Genomic DNA, 6418 nt, shown 5'->3' with positions numbered 1-6418 from the left:
CATAGTCTGCTTATTCCCTTGTTGGCTTCAGAAATCCCGTGATAAGAAAGCATCTGCTTTTTTATGACCTATATTACAAATACAACACCCAGATCACAAATGGACAATGATCTACAGGTTTTCCTTCATCAGGCTACTGAAAGAGTCACAGCTATCAGGGCTGGCTATTTATGAAGGCTTATACCTGAGACAAGCTTCTGCACATTACGTATTTCTGTAAACCATGGTGCTATTTTCTTTCCATAAACAAGGAATGTAGACGTAGTCACACAGAGAACAACGTGGTAAGAGCATCCTGTATTCATATGTAGCCAGTAGGCACATGATCTTTGCATCCTGTCCTCAAAAGCAGACCCAACTCTTTTGAAAGTAAGTGTGCTACCAGATATGTAGATGAACCTAAATCTTAACATCAAATCTCTTAATCCCTCTTTGGTTTGGTTTTGGGCTTTTTGCTTTAATTGCAAGAGAAGCTTTGGTTATTAATTACAGATTAGGTCCTTTATCCTTAAATTATAGCATTGGATTCTTTCTTTCTTTGTCTATAGAGAATTTCTCCTGCAAACATCAAACTGATTTTTAGGGATGGAATTGCAGATAGCTGCCAAATTGGAAATGTAGGTGAGGTGAGGGTGGAGGTAGAGGTATTTAATTTCCTAGAGAGAGGTGATTAGACACAACAGAAAGAAAAAAAAAAACCAAAACAAAACAAAAAACACACAAAGAAAATCCACACATACTGCCAGTGGTGAAACTTACATAGGGGTCTTTGGGTCAAATTCAGCAAAGAAGCAAATTGATTTAAGTGAGTGGTACAACAGAAGAATTCCTGCGAGCATAAAACAAGCAACTTGCACATTTGTGTGGAAGACAGCATGTAGAAAGGATGGTGGATATAATGGAAGCATCTAGCAAAGGTGAGAAAGCAGGATATATAGATAATAAAGCAGCTTTTTCTGTAGCACTTGTCTTCACTTCTGCTTGGTGACATTTAATTTATCCATTTTCCAGAGCAGAATATTAAAATAGTCACTGTTTAATCTCCTTGGAAGTGTAGGGGGAAAACATTTTACACCACTACTTAATTCCTTAAGAAGAAGGGAGGAGAGAGGACATTTATTGGTTCTTGTTACCCAGATAATATTAATTGAACGATAACACCAGTATCTTCTGCTCTGTAGAAAGAATTGGTATTAATTGTTGAAATTGCATTTGTGTAGTCTTGCTACTTCATCATGCTGGATCCCTGGTGAGACAGTTACTGTTCTGTCGTATCATTAACTGAGCTGAGAGGCAAATGTTAAGAGCATATGGTAGCAAGAGAAATGAATTATAAGTGCCAACCTCTTAATTTTTTAATGTCAGCTTTTCTTCCTCCTAAAATTAGGCATATGTTTGCAATTTAAGCTGTTGATTGCTAGTAAGATTTTAAAAATAAGTAATGCATAGCTAAGAGATCTTTTCTTATGTTGAACTTTCAAATATGCTAACAAAACAGTTTAAAAAACCCCCAAACTTTCTTGAAGTGTGTTATGTTAAAAATGGAAATCCACATACCATGCTGGAGAGCTGATATTGCAGAAGTTACTCAGGAGAAAACTGCTTGGGATAGTCTTGCTCTAGTCAACCAAGCCTTTTAGCACATGTCAGAGTAGGGTTTCCTGGAACAATAAATCTCTTCCAGTCTAACAGGAGAATGACTCCGATTATAATTAATGAAAATACAATTGGTTTTCTGTTTTCTCTTTGAGAAAACAGATACTTGTCCAGAAGTTCAAGCAGATTAACTACAAAACTGTCCAATGTGCACAGAAACACCAGGGAGTTAAAATACAATTTATTTTCAAATTTGTAGTTAAAGAATGGGCATAAATGATGGAGACAATGAAAACTTTTACAATTGTCAATCTTCCTTTATATTGAGTACAGTAAAGCAGCTTTGATTTAGAGTTTCTCAATTGAAGTGTTCATATATGGGCTGAGTGGTTACTCTTGGAGGTGGCTTATTAGAAACCCTTTGGCTTGAAGGCAAGGTTAATTAGTGAAAGGGTGGCTTCTTATTTAGCTGTATAAATTTACCATTTACAGAAGCTTTGATTTCCTCCTTTTATATTCAGTGGCCTGATCTTCAACAATATCATAAAATAATAAAGAAAGATAGTAGGACATTGTATCACCACCTGAAACTATTCTTGGATTCGGTATTTATGGTTTTTGTAAAAGTTGACCTACTTTAAATGTTGCTTATAAAAATCCTCTGATATTTCAACACTGTTTTCAGTGCCACTACTGTAAACTATGGACAGTTTGCTCATGGTTGTGAAACACCGCAGCAGCACGCTGGCAGTGTTCACTCAGGACAGCAGTGCATCTCATAAAACCTGTCCCATTTCACAGACGTGAAATCCTCATTCAGAGTAGCGATGAAATTGGGAAAAAAACCCCTGTTACAGAACACGTTTGCAATATGCTTCTCTCTGTCTCTAGAATTAAAAAAAAATTGCTATTCTGTGAAACACAAAACTTCTTAACTGAGTGAAAACTGGAGAAAGTTTATCAAAAGTTCTGCCACTTTTTCTTATGGTTTGTTGCTAGAACACTGGATTTGTTACAATAGAATCCATCTTAAACTTGCTTTTATATAAGCAGATGGGTTTTGTGTTAGTGCCGGCTGGTGTGTGCCCTCAGTCATGTTAATCCAGAATGTGCTGGCTTTGTTTTGTCCACCCCAAGAAAATTATTTAATTGTTTAGCCTTTAGTTGGAATGTTGCATTTCCAGTCTCCCAGGGAAATGAAGTTATAAATATAATAACTGGCATAATTATTGCAGTGAACTATTACATAGCAGTATACGTGGGGCACGCGCCCTGCAATCTCAAAGCCAACTTTTTATTGGGGTTTTCAATAACAAAGTCTATATCAACATATAATGCTAACCTACAGCTGCATAAAAAGCATGAACCCATTGTACTTGCAGTGTGCTTTCTATGACACAAGTAGGTTTTTTAATACTGAGAACTAATGATTTGACAGGGTTTGGTTTTTTTAATTATTTTTTTGACTGATGCAGCATGAGACGTTCCTTTAGTCATCCTAACCAGTTAGGAAAAATTCTGCACTTCTGTTTTGTGTCCTTACTGCAGACTGGCTGTGTGTTTCTTTATTTTGCAATATGGAATGTGCTCCGGCTCATTCATCATACCTGTGGTTGTATAAATCAGTTAGTTAATAGAAACAGTATTGATTGTCTTTGTTTGTTTGGGGTTTTTATTGTTGTTGGGTTTTGTTGTTATTTTCCCAGGAGCTTACTGAGATCATAGAGACATACTAAAGTGTTAAATTCCCATGAATTCTGTGGTCTATATTTATTTTTTCCCATTCTGTGGGTCTGTATTTTAGCCTCTCCTGATGTAATTTCTCAGCCTTTAAATGGGAATAGCAAAACTGTTATACCTCAAAGAGATGTCATTAAGGTAAATATGTTCATGGCTGAAAGTGACTTGTATCAAATGTTGGAATTATATGAACAGACAGGCCTAATTTGTGCTCCACACTACTTGTGGCAGAGTGAAATGCCTTAAAAGCAAGGAGCAAGCATTGCGTTTGGAAATGCTGAGACTTCAAATGGCAAGATTGGAAGCAAGGATGTTGCTCTTGGGGTAGCCGTGGTGCTGAGACTTCAAATGGCAAGATTGGAAGCAAGGATGTTGCTCTTGGGGCAGCCAGGTACCACAGCCACCGTTCCTTTTCAGTCACTGTAGTGCAAGTGGAGGCATGATGTTGGCAAGATTTCTTAGATAATTATGCTTTTGTAAAAGGATTTTTTAAAAAAGCTGTAGAAGTAGTTCCTCGGTTCTGTTTACAAGTCCAGAGGTGCTTTGGAGATTAGTTCTGAAGAAAGTTTGTCCCTCAGGAATGGTACTGAGTGGTTCGCTGTTGGTGTGGTACTTGGCATGCTCCCTTACTAGAGCTGTTAACAGTGTTGTAGGTGTGCAGAGGGGGTGTATATCTGAGGCTCCATGCCCTAGCAGAGTTAAAACAAGAATAGGCAATGTGCTAATATTGTCAGGAATAGTCTTGCTTTGGCAGAGAAATAGATTAGACAACCCGATAAGTCTTCCTTTAAAGAAAAAAAAGTTCTATTCTTTGAATCAGTGTTACAGTACAAGAAATCCTACTTAAAAAAAAAAAAAAAACACAAACCCACTATGGTTTGGGTTTTTTTTTTTAAATACAGTAAAGATAAAGGTGATCCCAAAGAAATCTTTTCTCTAGCCCCTCGTAAGAAACAGGGAAATATAAAGAGATTTCTGCTGGTTTATTTCCTTCAATTCTTTGTCATGTTTAGAAACGGGGTGTATTACTTTCTAAATGATTCAGCCTCCAGAGGCATTCCTTGCATTATACTTTTAGAACAGCAGAGTCCATTGGAGCAGCAACATGTATATATGCTGGGCTTAAACATTTTCATGTAGTCAATAAATAGTAATTTGGGACCAAGCTAGATCCTTATTTTATGATTCCCTCATATTATGTGCGTTGTGTGTAAGCTCAAACACCTGTGAGGCGTAGGGAGAGATGGCAGTACTACGGAGAAAGGCAGGAGCAGGGAATGTGCCACTCAAGGTGGCATTGTTGGAAGAAAGCTGGAGGGGGGGAATGGTATAAGGAAAAGAGCAGCATAAGAACGAAGGGGGTTGTCTGACCTTCAGAGGTTAGAATGAGTAACTGAAATTTGATGGAAACTGCAAGAGATTGAGTATATATCAAGCTTCCCCTCCAAAGCTAGAATCCGAGGGACTCTAGACTCTCTTGAAACTGGTCTATTTAAGCTGAGGGGAACCATGCCTGTTAGGGTGAAACAGTGCATTTTCTAGACACTTAAAATCTGGCTTGTTGTGCTGAAGTAGTCATCTTTGCAGAATAAGATGTTAGCAATTTTCCTCTTACAGAACATCTACTTTCTGACTGAATCACTGAGCAAGTGGCAGGCTTGTTTGAGCCTGCTGTCCTCCCTGCGCTGCTCACTAACTCCTGCCTTGCCGAAGGGTGTGGGCTGGGTTTCATCACGGAGGTGTCATGCTTAGGTTCCCTGGTGTCTGCAGGACTGGCTTGCTTATTGAAAGGACAGTGGTGTAAAAGTAAAATTTACTTTGGCACTTTTGAATGAAATCTTCACACCTTGTTTTCGAAGATCTACAAGTGAGAGGGCAGAACAGCTTAGAGTTACAGGGAAGAAAAAAGCACCAAGATCGTGGTGCTACTTTTATCTTCTACGAGTTTTGAAATGACTCATAAATGAGATTCATCTTGTATAACCTTTAAACACAGAGAGCAGAGAATGACTTTGGTAAATAATCTGAAAAAAAACCCATATAAAAGTAGTTTATCAGCAAAATTACCATGGGGTTTGTTTTCACTGAGAAAGTAGGTTTGTTTAATCACCTGCCAAAGTTTTATGCAAATAATACAACCCGAAGCACAAGTATTTCTTATTGGTAGATGTTTGGCTTGGAAGCCTGGCGTTTTGTTAACTACTGGTGCTGAGCTGATTGATTAGAATCGGTAGGTGATGTTAAGTGATTGTCTGATGTTGAAATATTGTTGCTTGTAAGATAATCTAAGATCAAATGAAGACTTTTTGTAAGGCAAACAGTAGGGATGCCTGTTTCAGGTAAAGGTAGATACCAAAGAACAGGAGTGTTTCTAAGAGATCAGGGCATGGATACATCTGCTTTGTTTTGCTTGTGTGCTGCCTGTGAACTGTACCTTCTCTTTTGGGGAGCACTTAGTCATGCGAGAGTTAAGGAGTAAATGCAAACAGAAGGGCTAAGTCTGTCTGCCCAGCCTAAGTGCTTTCCTCAAGGGGAAGATGCTTTCTGGCACTGGAGCAGCCAGAGGAGAAGCAAACAACTCATGCCCTATACCCACCTGGAACCGTGACAGTAACGTTTTAATCTTTTGACGTGAACAAGTTTCTATGGATATGTAAAAATTCGCCTGTAAAATGGCTTGATTCTGTTGGTGATACGTTATCCCTTTAATTAAATAGCTGACTTACACTTGACAATTAACTGAAGTAGAGTGATGTATGATTTTTATTAGAAACCCATGACTAATTTTTTCTTGCCGTTCTTGCTATCTTATTGTTCTTGCCTACCCTCCTCCAGAGTTGCTGCTGCGTGCCAGCCATGTCCTCCAGGCAGTGGTGCAGTCCAGTGTTCCCTCTTGCTTAGGCTTTTGCCTGTTCCAGATAAAGCAATTGTTTTCAGATATTTTCCATGTCGTCTTTCAGAAATTTTCCATTTCGTCACAGTTCTGCTTTTTTTTATTGTTTTAAAAGACACTGGGATTTTTTTACCTAAACTTTAAAAAAAACCACCCCAGACCTCCCCAGAAAAACCTCACCACCACTGC

The sequence above is a fragment of the Pterocles gutturalis genome, unplaced genomic scaffold (genome assembly GCF_000699245.1).
Source record: "Pterocles gutturalis isolate BGI_N339 unplaced genomic scaffold, ASM69924v1 scaffold28098, whole genome shotgun sequence".
Classification (NCBI taxonomy): Eukaryota; Metazoa; Chordata; class Aves; order Pterocliformes; family Pteroclidae; genus Pterocles; species Pterocles gutturalis.
This window is presented reverse-complemented; position numbering follows the sequence as displayed.